A 19,367-nucleotide genomic window follows, 5' to 3' on the forward strand; every position below is an offset into this window, starting at 1 on the left:
TGTAGAGGCGGGAAGGAGCCAGGGGCGGGGCCGTGAGGGGTAGGGGGCTGGGGAGGCGGGTAGGGGGCTGGGGAGGCGTGCAGGGGCGGGGCCGTGGAGGGTGGGGGCGGGGCTGCGGTGGGTGAACGCCGGCCCCAGCTCCCCGAGGTCCCGGAAGGGATGCGCGTTGGGGTGTGGGAAGGGAGTGGGCGGGGCGGGAGGGACGGACGGAGGTGGATGCGGGGCGTGGTTTGGGGACCGGGTGCGAGTGCTGGCGTTTTCGGCTCCGGAAGCTAACGTGGCGGCTTCGAGGTGAGCGTTGCTCCTGGATCCACGGTGAGCGTGACGAGACAGGCACCGCTCCACATCCGCAAGTGCCGACCCTTGACCCCTGTCAGCCTCTCTGCTCACAGGGGAGGGGCCCAGGGAGGCCACACGCCGGAGGGGACGGCGCTGGGAGAGCCACAGCTGGACCGAGCTGCGGGAGAGGAGAGGGAGGATTGAGGAAGGTTGGAGTGTGCCTGGAGGCTGGGGGCTCTGTGCCCCACCCGCTGCCCGGCAGAGGAGGGCAGGGGGTGCCGCAGACGGACACGGCTGGCGCCTGCGTCTTGTCCTGTTGGCACTAAGGAGAGTGCCTGGCTACGGGGCTGGGGAGCCACTGAGCCTACGGTGACCTTGCCCGGGAGGGCGTGGGGCGGGACGGCCGCGGCCTTGCCCTCGCCTCTGCTCCCATCTCCAGGACCACCGCCCACCGAGGTGCAGCCCGGCAGTGGCTGGGCTGTGGCTCTGAGCCAGTCTCCGCGCTAACCGGAGGTCCCACCAGCTGTGGCCAGGCCCTTCCTAGTGAAGCCCCCTGGAGGCGAGCCCCTGCCCACGTCCCTGTGCCCCGCAGCCAGAGGCTGCCCGAAGCTTCAGTTGGCACCCCCGCCCCCCCTTCACAAGTTTCTGACCAGCTACGTCTGACAGTCTGAAACGCTCAGCTCCTTGCTGGCCCCCAAGACGCCCTGGCCTGTGGGTTTGCACACACGGCCCTGGTGTTCACCGCAGCCAGTTGGTGGAGGTTCGGGTTCCTCACTGCCCCATCGTGCCCACCAGCGGGTCCTGCTCGGGACTGCACCTCCCAGCATCTCTCCTGCTCAGCCTCACGAAACCATATGACCAGAAACCAGAAACCATGTGACCCGGCGTGTGTTGTTCTGGGCAGGTGGGGCCTGGGTCCCCCGGTTCAGATCTTCGTTTCCCCCCTGGCGCCGCCCCGCACCCTTGCTGAGAGGACTTCGGGTTGGGGGGGGTCAGACTGAGGAACGGCCGGCAGGTGGCGCCGTCGGCCCATCTGCTCTACGGGGTCAGAGGGTAGAATTTTAGGGATTAGGGAGTTTCACCCCAAAGAGTGAAGCTGGATCAGGATCCAAAGATGTGGCAGAGTGACTGTGATCTCTCCCCGGGCAGGAAGGTGAAGAAGAACAGAGTGGACCTCAGGGAAGTGGCCGCCTGGGCCGGGCTTGAGGTGGCCGAGTCCAGCCCCTGTGGTGGGGGGCGGGGGAGGGGGTGCTGTCCACCAGCTGGGCCTGCAGTTAAGGGGTGACTCCGTTTTTAAGCTACTGGGTGCTACTTGCTGTGTCCAGTGGCAGCCGAGCCGTGGGCCCTGCTGACCAGGAGCCGTGCTGGGCTGGTCTCTGACTCAACCTGCTGTGACTTCGGCAGGTCCTTGCTAGCTTGCAGAGAGCTTTCGCACACTTTCCACCTTAACTGCACAGACCTCCGTTTTTTGCTCTGTGAAATGGGAACACTGATAGAATGAGCTGGTATTTATTAAGAGCCCACTGTGCCAGCACATGAGTCCCCTGGATCACAGGCTGCCCTTTGAGCAGGAGTGTGATTCCCAGCACTCAGGATCCTCTGTCCCTCCTCCGGGGTGCTTGCCCTGGACCCTCTCCTGTGTCCCTCCTCCAGGGTGTTTGCTCTGGTTCCTCTCTGAGCCCTGCTGCACACCTCACCCCAGGTCCCCCGCCTCATCTCCCGCTTCCACCCAGCACCACCCGCAGCCTAGTGGGCAAGCTGGTGGTCAACTCGTCTGTGTCCCTGTGCTTCATCTGGGAGGCTGGCTTCACCTGGTGGAGCCTTCCTGCTGGGGTGGCTGCTGTCCCCTCCAGCCCGGCATGCACAGGTGCTCAAAAAAAACAGTGCTGGGAGGAGGGGAGGAAGGAAAACCAAGATGGGCTGGCTTGTTGCCCTAATTCTAAGATGCTCCCACTGTGTGACTCCCTGTCCTGAATTCCCAGGCCTCAGGGTCCTCCTGTTAGATACCGAGTGGGGTGTGCCCTTGTCATGGGACTGGGAGGGGGACTGTTCCCCGGGGCAGGATGCCCACCCTGGGGACGGGAGGTTGAGGGACACAGAACGCTGGAGAAAGCTGCGTGCATGTCCAGACAGCCACACGCCTGGGTGCTGGGCCTGGGCCCCTGACTGGGCAGGTGCCCTGGGGGTGGAGGGCAGAGGTGGGCACTGCTTCCTTTTGTGGGGAGCGGCTCTCAGACAAACCCAGAGAACAGGTTTGTCCACCCCCGTGGCCGCCTGGAGGCCCAGAAATGCCCCTCACTGCACCGACTGGCACTCGCGTGCGGTGGCACACACACAGAGTGGGCGTGGGGTGGGGGCAGCCTGGGGAGGGGAGGGAGGCCCCGGGTGCAGATGGGCAGCACCTCCAGGACCGAGCAGGGGACCCCCGCCAGCCCCTCGAGCAGAGACCTCGTTCAGCCAAGCAGTGGTCCCACAGCAGGAGGCTCGGTAGCTGGGGTCAGGACAAGGGGCCAGAGTGCAGAGCCCAGGTTGGGGGCCTGGCCTTGCCTGCGAGGTCGTGTCAGTGGTTCCAGGGCATAGGCGAGTGGCTGGGGCCAGTGCATCCCTGTGCTCGTCAGGGATGGGACTGTCTTGGCAGAGTTGCGTGTCCGACAAAGCAGAGTCCGCCTGGGGTTCTGGGGCTCTGGCCCATGGTCAGGGTTTCAAGGGAGCCAGGACAGGAGTCTGCACTTGGGAGGCCAAGGAAGGTAGGGGCAGAGCTAAGAAATCAAAGCTCAGAGAGACTGTGCCTTGTTCAAAGCAGGCACCCGGTGATCCCAGGTCTGTCTGGCCCCACATCTGTACCCCAATGGTTCTGTCTGTTGCTGGGTGGGGGTGGCTGTCCATGTATGCGTGGCCGTCATCCTGGGCTGAGCTGCTTGGGCCCAGGGAAGAGATGATCCAGGAGGACTTCCTGGATGAGGAGGCTTTGCACCGGCAGAAGGAGAGGGAGGGCTCTATCCAGAGAAGAGTTTGGGGTGATGGGTCACCCTCCTGGCCTCCCGTGGGGGTCGGGGGAGAAAGGAAAGGAGGGAAAGAAAGGCCAGGCCCCCGCGGCGTGGGGTGCTCCGAAGTGTGGGGACTCATGGGCACCAGGAGGGCCAGACAGGGAGGCCTCCGCAGGGCCACGGGCCGGGCGGGGTGTTGAGAGCAGCACAGAAAACCCGTACGTGCACTCCGCTCACTCCAGCCAGGGGAGCGGCCTCCATCCCGGGAGCAGGGAGGTCAGGCCCTGTCCTGGGGCCATTTCCTGGGTGGCCACTTTCGAGAGACCGTGTGCTGGAGCCTCCTCGGAGACACCCTCCTGTGGCGCCACTGCCTTCGTCCTAGCGGGGACCCGGTTGCCGCGTCTGCGCAGCGGTACGATCCTGGGGGATCCTGGGTAGGTCCGTACCTTTCCTGGGCTTCGGTTTCCGGGTCTGCCGGGTGGGCCCTGGGGGGCTTCAGTGCTGCATCCAGTTGGTTCTGAATGCGGGGTTGGCAGATTTGTCCCAATTCACAGAGATCGGTAGCTGCCAAGGGCACCAGCACACCCCCACCCCGCTCCTCTGGCCACCTCACGTCAGTGAACCAGAAGGAGGCGTGCGGGATATTTTAGTTAGCGGGGTGGGTGCTCCTGCGGGCAGAGGGGCCCCAGCGCAGCCCACTGTGGCCCAAGTGTGCTGGGGTCCTCCCGCAGGCGGAGGGCAGTGGGAGCCCCGGGCCCGCTGGAGGCCAGTGGGCAGGAGCTGAGGCCTCCAGCGACAGGCTCTGGGTATTTCTGCCCCTGCCCACACCGTTGTGGCTCATTTATCAGACAGGTGTGACCTACCAAAACGTGTCACCAAAGGCCAGGGCCGAGTGGGGACCCGATGGGGTGCAAGTTGACCGTTGCATTTGGTAGCTCTGGGCATGTGGTGGGGGTGCCCACCCTTACAGGTCAGCGCCGCGTCCCTGCCCCACCGTCCCCTGCAGCACCGGACTCTTCTCTCCCTGTGCCAGAGCCTTCAGAGGCTCCCCAGCACCCGGAGGAGAGAGTTCTAGGTCTGACCTTGGCACTGGAGGCCCCTGCGGATATTGTGGGCACCTTGAAGAGTGGGGATGCGGGAACACAGGTGCCCTGTTTGGTGACCGCTGGCCCCACCCGGGAGGCCGTCTGCAGGTACCGTCTTGTCCAGGACTGTTCCATGACTCAGTCACAATATCACTCGTCCCCCACCCCGCTCCATGTGTCTCCCCAGACATAATCCCTGTTCACGGTCTTTTACGACCGCCAAGGGACTGCTTTGCTGCCTGCTTCCTTAAGATGTGAGCCCTGTGAGTGTGGCACTTCCGGGGGATCACTGCGGTGCTCCCCATTCCAGAAGGGGCATCACAGGTCTTCCTGAACAAACACAGAAAGGAATGACCCCCATTTCAGTGCTGAGGGCAGGAAGGGGTGCCCCCAGACAGCTGCCCTTGGGATGGAGGCCGGCAGCATCCTTGGAATCTTCTCCCATCTCCTCCTGTCCTCCCTCTGTGGCCCGGCAGCAGAAGAGACCTTCCAAGGTGGCCTGGGGTGCCTTCGGGTGAGGAGGAGCCTGGTGGGCAGGACTCTTAGAAGGTGTCTCCTCTCAAAGTCTCCGCTGGAGATGGTGTTCCTGGTGCCCTACTGTGCCTGCGGGATAGCACGTGTCCCCAGGCTGTCCACAGGGGTGGGGGCAGTGGGTGAGCACGGGTGCAATTCCTCCAGCCTCGCTTGGCCCTGGGCCCCTGCCGGGGAGCACCAAGGCAGGGGAGGGGAGCTCATGCATCAGCTTGGGCAGCTGGAGGAGGCATTCAGGGGAGGCCAGGCCCGTGGGCTCGGAACCTACCACCGTCTCTAATAAGACAGTAGCATTTTGTGGAGGGGGCCGAGGATGGGGGATAGGTCTGCAGACTGTGGGCGAGGGTGGGCCTGGGTGCAAGCGTCTGGCCCTGTCCCCAGGTTGGTCTAGAACCCTATGGGCAGGGCTGAAAGCCTTGGGCACCCCAGGGGAGTGCAGCACAGAGCATGGAGTGGGGCAGGGGACGGCCAAGGTGGCCCCAGCCTCAGGTGGGGCATTTCCCCCCCTGGAGCCTCTTTCCTGCCTTGTGCAACATGGGGTGACACGTTCCTACTGCCTTTTGTTCCCACAGCCGCTCCTGTGCCCATGCCTGTCCCGGCTCCCCCTCTCCCAGGCGGGAGCCCCCCCCCCCCCAAGCCCTGTTACTCTCAGCTTGGCCTTACCCAGGCCTGTTCTGTGTCGTGGCTGCCCAGCACCCCTGCGCCCCCACCCTGGGCCCGACACCCTCGTGGCACTAATGTCTTTGCTGCCCAAAGACCCTGGGGTCTGCTTCCCATCCCTCCCCGTCCGTCCCTCACCGGTGGCTCCAACGACCAGTCCTCCCTGCCCTGCCCTCAGCCATGTGCCCACCCTTGAGCAAACCCTTTTCAAGAGGGTGAGCTTCCTCCCCACTTCCTCTCCCCCCACCCCCTGCTGTCCACCCCGACCCAGAACACAGCACCCCCATGGCCAGGTGTCCCAGCCTGTGGTCTTCAGTGCCCCCCCCGCCCCCCGCCCAGGCCCCGTGGGGCCTCCTCGGCCCCCTTGCGGGCTGCTCTGGCCTGCCCGCTTCCACACCCTCACCCAGCCGGCCACCCCACATCCTGGTGGGGCCCAGATGTGCTGTTGGCAGAGGCCTTGAATGGTGCAGTCATGGTGGATGTTCACGGCCTGAGGGGCCGGCAGAGGGAGACGAGCCTTCTGATGTGTTGTTGGCTATGTGCCCACCCAGCACTGGGATGTGGGAAGCCACCGCCAGCCTCCTCTGGGGATGGGAGGACAGAGGGAGGAGCCGGAACAGGTGTCCCCAGCTGTGGAGGTGCCCTTCAGTTGAAGACTGCGCTCCCTCAGCTGCCCCAGGCTAATCCTGGGAGGACTGGGACACGAAGGTCCTAGCCAGCCCTGGGCCCACGGACCAGAGGGCCCTTCCTGCCACAGGGGTTTTGCACATGCTGTCCCTGCTGCCTGAAGTGTCCCCTCCTGCCAAGGGTCCTACTCACAGCCGGGCCCCTCTGAGCCCCGTCACGCCCTCTGCTATGGGGCTTTGTGGCAGCTGGCTGGTTGGTCCAGAGTCGGGGTGGGTGCAGAGACCCCACCTGTCTACCTCAGGGTCTCTGATCATTGGGTCAGGAGCTCAGTAAGTGCTGGGTTAAGGACACAGGGACGTAGGGACTGCGTCTCCCTCCTGTCCCGAGCCTTGACTTACCTCTTTCTGTCAGCAGACTCCTGCCCCCACCCCAAAGACTCAGCATCTCATCTGGGCTGCGGGGGGCCGTCAGATGGAGACTTTCCGGGCAGAGTCTCTGCTGTCCCTGGGCTGTATGCTTCCTTTTTAATCCCCCTGTGCTGTGGCGTGGAGACGAAACTACTGCCCTGAAGCTCCCCCCTGGAGCTGCCTGTTGGGCCCAAGTGACCCTCCCGAGTGGAGAAGGTGGGGTTCAGGCAGGAGGGGCATTGGGGCCCAGTCTGCTGGTAGGTTGTGGGTTCTTCCCGGGATCATCTTTGTGGGGTGAAACCCGGTTATTTTGGCCCTGCCCCGATGGGGTGTTGTTCCTGGTACAACATGGGAAAGAGTCCCTGGGGGTGGGGGTCCCAGAGCGTGAAGACTGGGAGGGGCCTGTGTCTGCTCACCAGGCTGGGCTTCTCCCTGAGACCCGCCCAGTTCCTCAGTAATCTCTTCTGCAGGCCTCGGGAGCAGAGAGCAGCGGGGACCCCTCCTCACCACGTCTCGACCCCACTCTTGACTGATAATGGATTGCCATTTGCCCATCCGGTCCCCCCTTAGGTGCGTCTTTTGGGTTTTTGTGGTTTTTTTTTGTATTTTTCAGCATGGATAGTGTTACTTCGCTGCGATTTTTAAAAATCCGTATTGGCAGTGCACAGGGTGGTCTCCGGACCCCTTTCCGATCTGAGCAGCTGTCGGGGACCCCGAAGTGTGTTGTGCAGTGGAGCTTGAGCTGCTCGCACCGGCTCACGAGCCGGCTATGAGGTCTCCGGTAATTCTGAGAGCGGGTTGTCACACGCGGCCGTTATTAAAATCAAATTAAACTAATTAAATTATGTAAAACATATAAATTATAAGGAAAGCAAGGTAATGAACACTCTTGCTTCCTGATTATTCACATCTTGCTGTTATCTGCGCCCCTATCTTGTAGCTCACGCCTGTGCCCTCCGCCCAGCGGAAGTGCGGGAGGACCGGACGTGACCCGGTTTCCTCCCAGCTGGAAACTGGCTGCCATGGGCGTATTCACGTGGAAATTGGCAAACACCGCCCATCAGGGCTTTCACCCTCACGGGGCTGGTTGGTAAATCTGGATCAGCACATCCCTGGTTATTAGCACTTGACGCTTACTACGTTAGATATTGAGACTAATCATTAAAAACATTTTGTTGATGCAGTCTCGCTGAATAACAACCAAGTGATTATGTGCGAACGTAAAGAACATTTTTTGTATTTTATGGAAGTAGGGTTGACGTGCGGTCTGACATTAGTCCTTAGTTTCAGGTGCCCAGCATAGTGACCGGGCAATTGTGTAAAATACTCAGGGCTCGCCGCCATCATGTTATTACAATCTACTGACCGTGTTCCCCGTGCTGTACTTCCCACCCCTGTGACTCCTTTATCTTGTAACTGGAAGTTTGTACCTCTTAATCCCCTTTATCTATTTTCCCCATCCCCCCACCCGCCTCCCCTCTCACAACCACCTGTTCTCAGTACTTACGAGTCTGTTTCTTTGTTCGTTGGTTTGGCGTTTTAGATTCTGCGTGCGAGTGAACTCGTATGGCTTTTGTCTTCGTGTGGCTGCCTTATTTCACGTAGCGTAATGGGCTGTGGTTCCATCCGTGTTGCTGCAGGTGGCCAGGTTTCATTCTTTTTATGGCTGAGTAATATTCCCGCGTGCGCGCATGCCCGGTCCTTCTCCGTTCCCCAACGGGTGGACGCCAGAGGGCGCTCGCACACCTTGGCTGTTGTAAATGGTGCTGCGGTAAACTTCGGGGTGCGTGTACCTTTTCGAATTAACGTTTTCATTCTCTTTGGGGAAATACCCAATAGCATTCCTATTTATAATTTTTGAGGAACCTCCATATTGTTTTCCACAGTGGCTGCACAAACTTAGGTTAATATAAATAGTTTTTCATGAAAATAACTTTTTTCCCCCAAAACGAATTCGGCAAGAAGAGAGGTATTGCTTTGTCTTGTGGCGAGTGTCCGGAACGGGGGGCAGGAGGAAGGGGGCCGGGCTCTGGATGCGCTGCTGCGCCGCGGCCGCCACAGCGTGCCCGTCGGGGTGGAAAGCTCTGGAGGAGACCCACCTCCTTGCACGCAGGCATGTGCGTCCCTCACCGCCGTGGCAAAGCCACAGAGACGATGACGCTTGGCGGAGGTGGTGGCGGGTGAAAGCCCGAGTCTGGCAATGCCCGTTTGGGGTTCTGTTACGTGAGCCCCGTCGGTGGGTCTTTGGCTGTGAGTGGATCTCTACCTGGGCAGGATTTGGGGCATCTGGAAGCCGCTGGTCGCTGAGTGCGGCAGAGAGTTCCCGCACGTCCACGCGTCGCGTGGTCTCTCCTGAACGTCGCCACTGCTGCCGTGAGAAAAAGCCTCAAATATTCGGAAGCCGTCAGACTCGCAGTGGTGGATACACATTCTCCAAAATGCTCATTTTTACTGAAGCGCAAATTTCATCGCTGGCAACGGACCTCATCACGTGGTCGTCACTTTGCTTTTAGGTGGCAGGCTTGCCGTATGCGCTTTGGAGAAATCCGCCGCCAGATGTTGCACACGCCCGTGCCTCCCAACAGTCTGTCTGCCGTGGTTCCTTCCAGCAAAGACTGCTGCCTGCGCCTCGCGGCCCGCGGGCCTGGCATCTGCCGCCGGAGCCCCTCCTCTTGAGAAACCCCTGGCTCTCTCACACAGGATACGGGCAAGAGCTGAGGTTTCACAAAATTCACGTTTTGGAATTTCCCAGGGCAGCGGCTTCTTCTGTGTTTCGATCTGAGTGTGCGGTGACAGGGGGCCTGACGGGACGACCCAGGGCCATTTGGAGCCGCTGCCTGGCTCTGTGCTGGCTGTTATCCACCGTTGCACAGATGTGGGCACGGGGAGGAGCGGGGTGGGGGGTTAGTATGGAAATAGCGCAGACTTCTGCCCCCCGGGGGTTCTGGGACACCAGGGGCTCCGTGGGCCTCACGTTGGAAGCACTGCTCTCCCGCACGCCTCGTTCTGGTCTCTGCTTCCTCCGCTCAATACTATGCTCTCAAGACGCTGCTTGTCCCCACGGACCTCATGCCATGTGTTTATTCCATGTGTGCGTCCCCCAGCGGTCAGGGCTGCTGGGAACATCTTCCCCCACTCCTCGGGGGCCAGTGCCAAGCTGGCTGAGTGACCCCCCACTCTTACCTGGGGCTTGACCCTTGACAAAAGCCCCTCCCTCGGGACCTAGCGTGAGGGCTCAACTCGGTGAGACCAGCCCTTGGGCCAGCTCACTCCTGCCCACCCTCCGTGAGCAGGGGGCCGGGGCAGGGCACTTCCCGCCACGGCCTCGGAGTCAGGGCTGCTGGGTTCTCTGTGCGACGTGCCTGGCCTGGCTTTGGGCAGCTCAACAGCTTGGGGGGGGGGGGGGTTGAGTGGCCCCCTCATCATCTGTGTTCTCATCTGCTAAGTCAGGGGTGGGTAGAGGGTCCAGCTTCAGACTGGCCAGCCACGGGGGTGCCCTGACCTGCCTCCCCGTCACTGGGGCCCCTCCATCGGAGGCTGTGCTGGAGAGGCAAGGTTGTAGGAACCGGTGCCAGGGGGCACTGGCGGGCAGCGAGGTGCCCTGCTGGAGAGGAGACCCGTCAGGCAGCACTAGGGGGTCAGGGGGAAGGGACAGCTGGAGTGGAGGACTCTGGCTACTGGGTCCCGAGACGAGGAAGGGGTTGGGGGGCAGGCAGACCGTCTCCTTGATTTCCAGGTCCCTCATCGTATGAGATTTTCAGGCCCTCAGACCAGGTGTCCAGCCCGGGTGGGACCCCAGGGGGAAAGTGGGCAGTGGGTCTAGAAAAAGTCAGGTGGGATGTCTGGAGTCTGGTGGCTGGTGGGGCCTGGGGCTGGGAAGGAGCGGACGCCCTATCGATACATCCCCACCTCCAGAGGCCGGGGCTCCCACCTCTGCCTGGCTCCCCACCCCTGGGGTCTTTCTGAGCCAGGGGACGCCCGTGGAGTGACACAGAGGATGTCGGGAGCAGGCCGGGGCTTGCGGTGGCCCCCGGGGAACTCCTCTGGCCAGCCGGCCGCTCTGCAGGGCACGGCAGGGGCGCTGCGGACATTGGAGGCGAGTTGTCAGGGGTGGAAGTCACTGAGGGTCCACGCCAGCCCTCTCTGTGGGCAGGGCACTACGGACTGACAAGTGCAGGCCAAACGGCAACCACTTTGTCCTCTGGGGGCTCCGCGGGCGGGGGCTGGCCATTTTGTGGAGGTGGGCGTACCTCTGGGCATGAGCACCGCGCCCTTGGCACTTGGGCTCGGGGCTGGGCCGCTCTCTGGCCTCTCTGGGCCTGGGCTGTATGCCTTGATTAAACAGGCCGACGCTGGAGGACAGGGGTCAAGTGGACCCAGCCTGGCACTGAACGATGTCATCCATGACCGGTCACCCGTGGGCAGTGGCCAGTTCCCAGGACTCGACGTTGGCATCTGGATGGGGGTCTGAGCAAGATGAAGGCCTGGCACCAGAGGGCCCCCCTCCTCGGCCTGGGGCTCTGCGAGGAGGAGCAGGCCTGGCTGGGGACAGCCCCACAACACTGTCAGCTGGGGCTCCTCCCACCCGCGGCCCCCACCCCACAAGGCTGCTGACCCCGCCGCAGGCCCGTGGACTGTAGGGGCCGGGCGTGTCCGAGGGGTGCCACGAGGGGCCCTGGCGTGGTCTGAGGGGCAGGGGTGGGTGGTGAGGGGCTCAGCTCACACGGCAAGGTGCAGCCGGGCCCGTGCCAACGGCTGACCTCATGGTCCTCAACGGCCTTGTCTCGGCTTGCGGTGTGGTGCTGTTGCCTAATTAGGTTCCACCGCGCCAGTCCCGCCGAGCCCCACGCCCGGCCTGTGCTTGCAGACGTGTTCAGGCACGGATCCTGGGCTCCCGTAGCAGCAGGAAGCCGCCGTGCCTACTCGGAACCCGGCAGTAGCCGGCTGAGACGGTGGCAGGAGCTCGCTCTGGCCTCGTGGGCTGTGTGGCCGGCGGCCTTGGGTGAGCTTGGGCCGGGGGACCCCACAGCTTCGGGTGAACCTGGAGCCAGGGCGTCTGGAGGGGTGACCGGGAGTGGAGGGCGGGCCTGTGAGAGGCTGTGGCAGGCACAGCAGGGCTGGGGCCGGAGGGGTCCCATGAGTCCTGGTGCCCTGGCCTTCGGGCTGCCTGGTGCCCACGCCCCGTGCTCTTCGGGGGCGTAGGACCCCAGGGAGCTCCTGGCCGGCTAGTTCTAGGTCAGTTGCTGGTCTTGGATGGGGTAGGCTGGGTGGAGGCCGAGGGGCTGAAGTGGGCGGGGGTGAGGGAGGGATAGACCCCCGGGGGGGCGGAGGGAGCCCCAGAGGCCTGGGCCTCAGGAGAGTCACGCGCTAAGCCTGACCCACGGGGACCTCGGGAGAGGGCCTGCCCACCATCGGTTCATTTGCCTACTCGGGCAGAGCATGTGGCTCTGGGCGGCTGGAGGGACCAGGTATCCTGATGTCCACCCGGGGGCCAAACCCAGAAGCTCTGTCCTGGGCCCAGTGGCCTCCCACCTTGGCCTCTGCGGCCTCTCTCTACCTCCCAGGGAGGAAGAAGTCTCTGGAAGGAGCTGGTCCGGCGTGTGTGGGGGAGGTGGATGGATGGAGTGGGGGCTCCAAGTAGGAGAGGAGCCTGCGCACAGGCCAGCGGGACTAAGACTTGGGGAGGGGGCGCCAGGAGGCAGGTGGAGCCTGGGCCACTCAGGGGCTCGGACACCAAAGTGGCTCGATCTACTGCATAGACCCACAGGTGGCCTGAGCCGCCGGGCTGGGGGTGACGGTGCCGTGGGAGCCAAGGGCTGTGGAAAGGGTCCAGGGGCAGCCTCCTTGGGCCGCTCCTGTGGCCCGGGGCCACCCCTCTGAGGCCCAGGGCTGGCGAGCACCCCCCAGCACCATCGTGGCAGAAAGGGCTGGCTGGTGTCTGTGAAATGCTGCCTGTTTTGCCTTTGAACTTCATCGAGTTCAGGAAAAGTCCCAGCACAGAACAACAGTCGCTCTTTAGTGATGGAGCCATTGCTACGGTCACCAGCCCCCTGGCTTCACCCACTCGTCACCGGGGGGGGGGGGGCGTTTATCCCTGAGGGGTGGTGAGCAGGATGGCCATACAGAGGTGCCCTGCAACCCCACCCTGGCATTGGCCTGGATGCTTGGCCAGGCTTCGCCCACCCACCCGCCGCCCTGCTCTCTCTAGGTGTGTGATGAGCCACAGGCCCAGTCCCCACTCCGGAGGGGGACGCCAGGGGCCTGGGGGGCAGAGGGACCTCAGAACAGCGTCTCCCTGCCTCCCTCGGGTGGCTGGCCCCAGCTGGTGACCCAGGCCAGCCACACCTCTCCCCTGCTGCCCTCACCGCCGAGAGCCCCGCACCCGTCCGTGATGGCTCCCCCACTGGAAGACCCAGGGCCCAATCCGGAGAGTGGACAGTTTTTCCTGAACATCAATATTCTGCCTGTGGGTGAGTGAGGTGGTTCTGAGTCCCCGCCTCCCGCCTGGGAGAGCGAGCTCTGCCTGCTCCCTCGGAACAGGCGGGCTGCCGTGGGTGGGGGGCCCCTTGCGTGATGGCAGGAGTGGCTGGTGTGCACCTGTCCCCAGTGCACGAGGTTGACATGTCTTTGGCGGTCTTTGTCCGAGATGGGGGGCTGAGGTGGCCCCACCCGAGGTCCCTGGCTTTTTCTAGTTGAATGGGGACTGTGGCACCTTGGGTGGGTCAAGGGGGCGGCTCCCAGTGGCTTCAGGCAAAGGCAAGTTGCAAGCAGCTCCAGGGCTGGGGGTGGGGGACAGGGGCCTGAGCAAGGCCACTCCCCTGGTCCCTCCCCTCAAGGGCCAGGGCAAGGGGCGGCAGATGGGACAGACTTCCTTTTAGGAAGACCGCTTTGGGGCTGCCGGCCGGCCCACCAGCCCCGTCCATCTCGGTCAGACCCCTGGGAACCTGGGCCGACTTGGGGCTTCTCAGCACAGCTGGGCTGTGCACCCCAGGGAGGCTCTGGGCACCTCGGGGCCCGTCGCCTCTGTGCCTTCCTGTGGCCCGCTGGCAGTGACATTTGTGGTCTCTGGAGCGGGGCGATGATGTTTTGGCGCCTACCGTCTCTGCCTCTCGGCTTCGGGAAGATGGGATAGTGGTGCAGACGCTGTGAAGTACTCGCATCTCGGGTGGGTGGGCGGATAAGGATCTGGCCACGCGACCACCACCATGTATCCGTTCGCAGCGTTTCCGCTTCCGGCGTTTGGATTTACGCAGGTGCACAGGTGCACAGGTGAGCCTGGCCAGGTGTGAGAGCCCCTTGCCCGAGGGAAGGGTGGGAGCCGGCTGCACCCGTAGACATGGCTCCGGCGTCTCTCCCGCTGTATAATTTGCTCCGTGTTCCGCCGGGGATCTGCTGGCTGTGAGCTGCAGGCTGGGCCCGGGCTCCCCCGGGAGGTGGGGGCTTCTCCCCTTGGGGCCCAGAACCGTCGGCCGCGGTGTCCTGAGTACCCGGCATGGTGGGCTGAGCTGCGGCCACCAGGGAGTGTCCGGCCCCAGCCCCGGGCCTCGGGCCTGGGCTCAGCTGCTCCCTGCCGGCTGCGGACTCGGCAGCCACTGCTCCAGGGTACGGGGGTGCCCGGAGGCTGCTGGCACCCACTGGTGTGGCAGAGCCCAGGCGTGCGGCCGGTCCTCTCCCTGCGCCTGTCCCCTGTCCCGGCAGCGCAGCCTCTGCCCGCACGTGCGGGGGCCCTGCCTCCTTCCGGCTCCTTCTGGCTCCTCCTGGGCAGACGCAGCCCGCGGCAGACCCTGACTCAGCTCTCCTGGGAGGTCAGGAGGAGAGCGCACCCTCACTCCCGTGAGGCCTGTGGCTCAGGGAGGTGGTGCGTGCCCATGCGGACCCGCTCTCCCTGAGGCCAGCTGCTGCTTGCCCTGGGGCTGCCCCTCGGGACAGCAGTGGTGGGAGTGAGCGTGGACGTGAATTGGCACGCCCGCCCGCGAGGGTCTGTGCACGCGTGTGCGCGTGCGTGTGCGTGTGTGGAGTGGGTTGTGTGCATGTGCTCTGTGCGCCCCGAAGAGCCGGACCCGGCCCGTTCTCCCACATTCCCCAGACGTGCCCCAACGGGTCTCCTCCGCCGAGGGGACATGTCTGCTCGAGGCCCACTGCCCCCTGCCCAGGCTCTGGGCCCTGCTGCTCAGCTCAGTCTGGAATGGACGCCCGGAGAGGGCGGTGGCCGCAGAGCAGGCTGCCGAGCCCGGGCAGGGCCGCGGGGCAGAGGAGGGGGCCCCCACCCGTGGCCTGCCGTCCCCACCTCGTGCTCTCCTCGAGGTGCTCCCTGTGCTCTCTGTCCCCTCCATGCCTGACTTGCCGATGCTGGTGTGTGACACAAGGCCCCGTGCTTGGCTCTGGGCCGAGGGCCGGGGTGGCGGTGCTCCGTCTGGCCCTGGAGGTCCTTCCAGAAGGCTCCCTGAGGCAGCCTCACCAAACAAGAGAGGTTTTCCAGCCAAGAGGGCAGGAGATAGCCTCAAAGCCTGTGAAGCAGGTCAGCCTGTCCTGGAGGCTGTTTGGGGACAGTCGGCAGCTGCAGGCTGTGTCTCCCTGACATTCGGGAGGCTCCTTCTGGCTTTGAACTGAAGTATGTCCGGGTTCCCTTGAGCCATGGCGCCTGGCTTGGCTGATGCCAGCTCTGTCCCAGGTGGGGGTGGGGTGGTGGGGGGGAACAGTGCCCAGGAGGGGGGTGCCTCGGGCCTGCTCTGGGGCCCTGGCCTCATGGGCTTCGGGACCTGGGTCGGTGGCTTGCACGGAGCCTGTGCCGTCACCCAGCACCTGCTCTGGGCCACCCTCACTGGGACTCACAGCCACCGTGCCCACGATGGGGTGCAGGCCCCCAAGTTCTGGTTTAATCCACTCTGGAGGGGGAGAAGACCCAGCTACCCGCTGGAGCTGGGGGCGGGGTGGGCCGTATGGGGCCCAGCCCCAGAGCCAGAGCCAGTGGGACGGTGTCAGGAAATGTGGCAGCGTCCACGGCAGATTGCTTACCCCACTTCTCGTGTGTCCGTGGTAACGGGTCTCGTTGAGAGCCAGTTAATCCCCTCCCACAGGTAAAGGGCTGGGGGTGCCGGGCGCCGTGCCTGCTGCACCCAGAGAGTGGGGTGAGGTGGAGACTTGAGCTCCCAGGTTTGGGGATCAGTCGGCCTCTTCACGGCTCTGGGGTCGTGGATGCCAGCCAGGAAGGGATGGAGCCAGACAGGCAGAGTTGGGCTGGACAGACACAAAGGGCCTCTCCTGGGTGGGGGGGGGGGGGGGGGGGGTTGGGGGGGGCGGCTAGGCTCCTGTGGGGGCTGAGTGGGCGTGGCCACCTGGTCACAGACTGGCACTCTCTCCAGGGCTTTGGAGGCTGGGGTCTGTGCTTTGGGAGGTGCAAGGGGCCTGGGGCATCAGGTTCATCCATGCTCCCATGTGGCGTACACAGAGAAGAGATCCACAAAGGGCTTCTCTAAAGGAGCCAGGGATAGGGGCGCCTGGGTGGCTCAGTCGGTTAAGCGTCCGACTTTGGCTCAGGTCATGATCTCGCGGGCCATGAGTTCGAGCCCGGCGTCGGGCTCTGTGCCGACGGCTCGGAGCCTGGAGCCTGTTTCTCCCTTTCTCTCTGCCGCTCCCCCGTTCATGCTCTGTCTCTGTTTCAAAAATAAATAAACGTTAAAAAAAAAATTTAAAGGAGCCGGGGTGGTGGGGGCAGGCCTGGCACTAAGGGACATCCCGGGGATGCTTGCCGACTTGGGGCTATCACGGATGCCTCCCCGGGTTGCTGAGCCGCCTGGATGCCCCTGCGAGATGCAGCACGTTCAGCCAGTGAGGAGGGGCTGTGGTGGCAGCTCCCTTCTCTTTTGCGGGGAGTCCGAAGCCGTGGTGTCCTTTCTCCACCCGGTGCACAGATGGGGCTGAGGTGGGAGAGCCCCAGTGTTCTGTGCGCTCACGTCTGTGAGGATGGGCCATCTGGAGCAGCCGGGCAGCTCGCTAGGGGCGGGGGGGGAGGGGGAGACACTGGACCTGGGATGCTGAGCCATCGATGCTGAGGACAGCTCCCTCCTTTCCGTGGGCCCCGCCCAGCCTGGGTCCCTGGCGGGGCCAGCGTGTGCTGAGGAGCTAATGCAGCTCAGTGATGCTCAGAGACACTCAGTCACTAACTCAAGCTCACACAGCAAGATTCCCAGAGACAGGGCTCAGGCTGGGGAGGAGCAGCAGGAGGGCCAGGACGCTGCTGGGTGTGCGAGGTCCTAGGGTTGGACCCGACGGGCCAAGGGTGCAGAGATGGCCAGGTCCCTCGGGTGGGCGGGCATGTGTGCACCGGGAGCTGCTGGTCTCCTGCGTCCCCAGGCCTTTGAGGGCCAGCCAGCCCTGCCGGGCACCTGTCTGCGTGGGCGGGGCTAGCAAGCCAGGGCATCCCCAGTGCGCGGCTGGGGCTGCTGAGGCTCAGCGGGGCTTGGAGCAGAGGAGTCCTGGTGCTCCCCTGCCCCCGACGGTGTGCATCCAGGCCTGTGTCTTTACAGAGCTGGGGCTGGAGAGGCCGTGGCGGGGTGGGGGGGTGGGGGGGGGTGCGGGGAAGCCAATGTGTGTCCACGAGGCCAGGGCAGGATGTGCGGACGCGGGCGCCTTCCCACTTGAAAGTGTGTTCGGATCCACTGCTCCTGGGACCTCCCGCCAGCTCTGTGCTGGTAACCTTGCTTTAATTCTTGTTTTCCTGCCTGAATATGAAAGCAAGAAGCAAAACTTGGTCAGAGGAGATGATTTGGAAAATACGGGAAAATGTGGAGAAGAGACCGAATCTGTCACCCCTGCCGGCACCTTCCGTGGGGGCTTTGCGTGCGCGGGGCTCTGTGCTCCAGACGCTGCGCCGACCCCGAGGAGCCCTTCCCCGGGGCTTGGTCTACCTTTCCCCCCAAACCCCTGCCTTTTCCTCTGGAGTCTGATTTTTTTAAATTAATTTCTTTAACGTGTATTTGAGAGACAGAGCGTGAGTGGCGGGGGGAGGGAGGGCAGACAGATACGGAGACAGAATCCGAAGCAGGCTCCAGGCTCCGAGCTGTCGGCACAGAGCCCGACGCGGGGCTCGAACTCACGAACCGCGAGGTCGTGACCTGAGCCCAAGTCGGCCTCTTCACCGACCGAGCCCCCCCAGGCGCCCCTGGAGCCTGAATTTTATGGCTGTCTCCCGGTCGGATGCATGTGACCGCTGCAGCCGCCACGAGCGTCTAGGAAACCTGTGAGTGCTCGCTGTCATAACTAATGTTGCGGGCAAGCCTCCTGCGCACGCGTCTGGGTCTGAGCCCCTGGCTGTTTCCTTGGAGGCGCGTGTCTTTCCCGCTGCGTGCAATGGCATCTGCCGTGTTCGCCAAACTCTTTGAAGCTCCCGCCTTCAGCCTGCTGCCGAGCGCTGGGAGGAGGGAGGAGTGGGGCGGGTAGGACGCCGTGGCCTCCCTGCTGCCTTTCCGGAATCAGTCCTGCCTGGAGCAGGAGGGAGGGTCTTCCCAGGCAGGCTGGACGTGCGCTCACCTTCAGGGCCACCTGGGGCTGGGGGAAGTGGCCCAGCTCCCTGGACAATGACAGCTCTGGGCTCGTCACTCCCTGGGCAGGGACATGCTCCCCTCAGGAGTCTCTTCTTGTCACGAGTCCTGGCCAGGCTGGGTGAACGCAGCCATGAGTTGTTACGTCCTGGGCGCCCACCCCGTGCCTGGAGTCCAGCATGTGCCAGGGCTGTGTTGGGCCCTGGGACAGAGACCTGGCTTTGCTGGCAGACGGACTGAGACCTTCCTGCCCAGTCCGCGGGGAAGCAAGGGGTCCAGGGCTGGGCCAGGAAGGGGGACTCCACATCAGGGAGAAGGGAAGGGGTCACTGGTTAAAGGCAGGGATGGAGCCGGGTGTGGTCCACAGGTTGTCTGGAGGCCGGTGGACAGGCCACGGGGGTGCCGTGGCTGGGGGGTCCTGCAGGGAGGAACCCGGTCTTGGGGCATTTCCTCAGTGAGGCCCGGGGAGCCCACAGCCTGGGGCTCTGGGCCTGGGACTCCTCCGGGCTGGGGGCTGGCTCTTTGAGCACCCTGGCCGGCCAGAGGGAGCCAGCCCAGCCAACATCAAGCCGAACAGAAGCTGTCGTGGGTTTCCCTGGGACCGGACGCTGGGCAGGTGTTTGTCAGGTGGGGGACACGCTGTGCAGGGACTGGGAGGGGCCCAGTTTGTGAAGGGGGTCCCCTGACAGGGGTCCCTGCTTCGGGGGCCTGGGGAGGGCAGTGCTGGGAGCAGTAAGGCCTCGCTGTAAGGCCTGAGGGCAAGGGGGCTCTACACCTGCCGATTCCAGGAAGGAGGCCGGGTCCGGGCACCGCCTGACTCTGGGGCTCCTGCTGTGCCCAGCGCCGGGTTGAATTTACTGCCTGCTGGGCTCAGAGGGACCAAGGTGAGGGCCCCTCCTCCCTCCCTCCCCCTGGGGCCAGGGGAGCATCCCGGCCCTGTCCCTGTGGCAGGCCGAGGAAAGGCGTGGGGGTGAGCCTGGCTGGCCCCGTGTGCCCGCACTCGGCACACGCTGTCAAAGGCCTCTGTGCCCAGAGCAGTCAGGGAGAGAACAGCGAGAGCCGGCCCTGGCCCGTGGGGTGAAACGGTCTTCCGGGCCTTTCTTTCCAGCCGGCCCCGAAAGAGTAGATGGGCAGTGGCCAGGCAGCGCGGCACCCGGCCGGGCGGGCGTGTTCTTCTCTGAGTGTGACCACTGGCCCCAGAGACGGGAGGTCCCCTCCCACCTGGGGTCACCCCCATTCACGGTGTCCAGA

General features: G+C 64.0%; 1 long non-coding RNA gene across 5 annotated transcripts; it reads left to right on the forward strand.

Moving 5' to 3' along the window:
- The first annotated feature begins 209 nt into the window (after positions 1-209).
- Positions 210-8,636, forward strand: LOC106984657 (uncharacterized). Of its 5 annotated transcripts, none has more exons than XR_008291482.1 (4): positions 210-315; positions 4,300-4,459; positions 7,047-7,146; positions 7,517-8,636. It is a non-coding gene; the product is annotated as an uncharacterized LOC106984657 (long non-coding RNA). The 5 variants fall into 5 exon arrangements; XR_008291479.1 differs by lacking the exon at positions 210-315 and adding an exon at positions 3,571-3,700; XR_008291480.1 differs by lacking the exon at positions 210-315 and adding an exon at positions 3,571-3,678.
- Positions 8,637-19,367: the final 10,731 nt, after the last annotated feature.

Source organism: Acinonyx jubatus, chromosome C1 (assembly GCF_027475565.1).
Source record: "Acinonyx jubatus isolate Ajub_Pintada_27869175 chromosome C1, VMU_Ajub_asm_v1.0, whole genome shotgun sequence".
Taxonomy (NCBI): Eukaryota; Metazoa; Chordata; class Mammalia; order Carnivora; family Felidae; genus Acinonyx; species Acinonyx jubatus.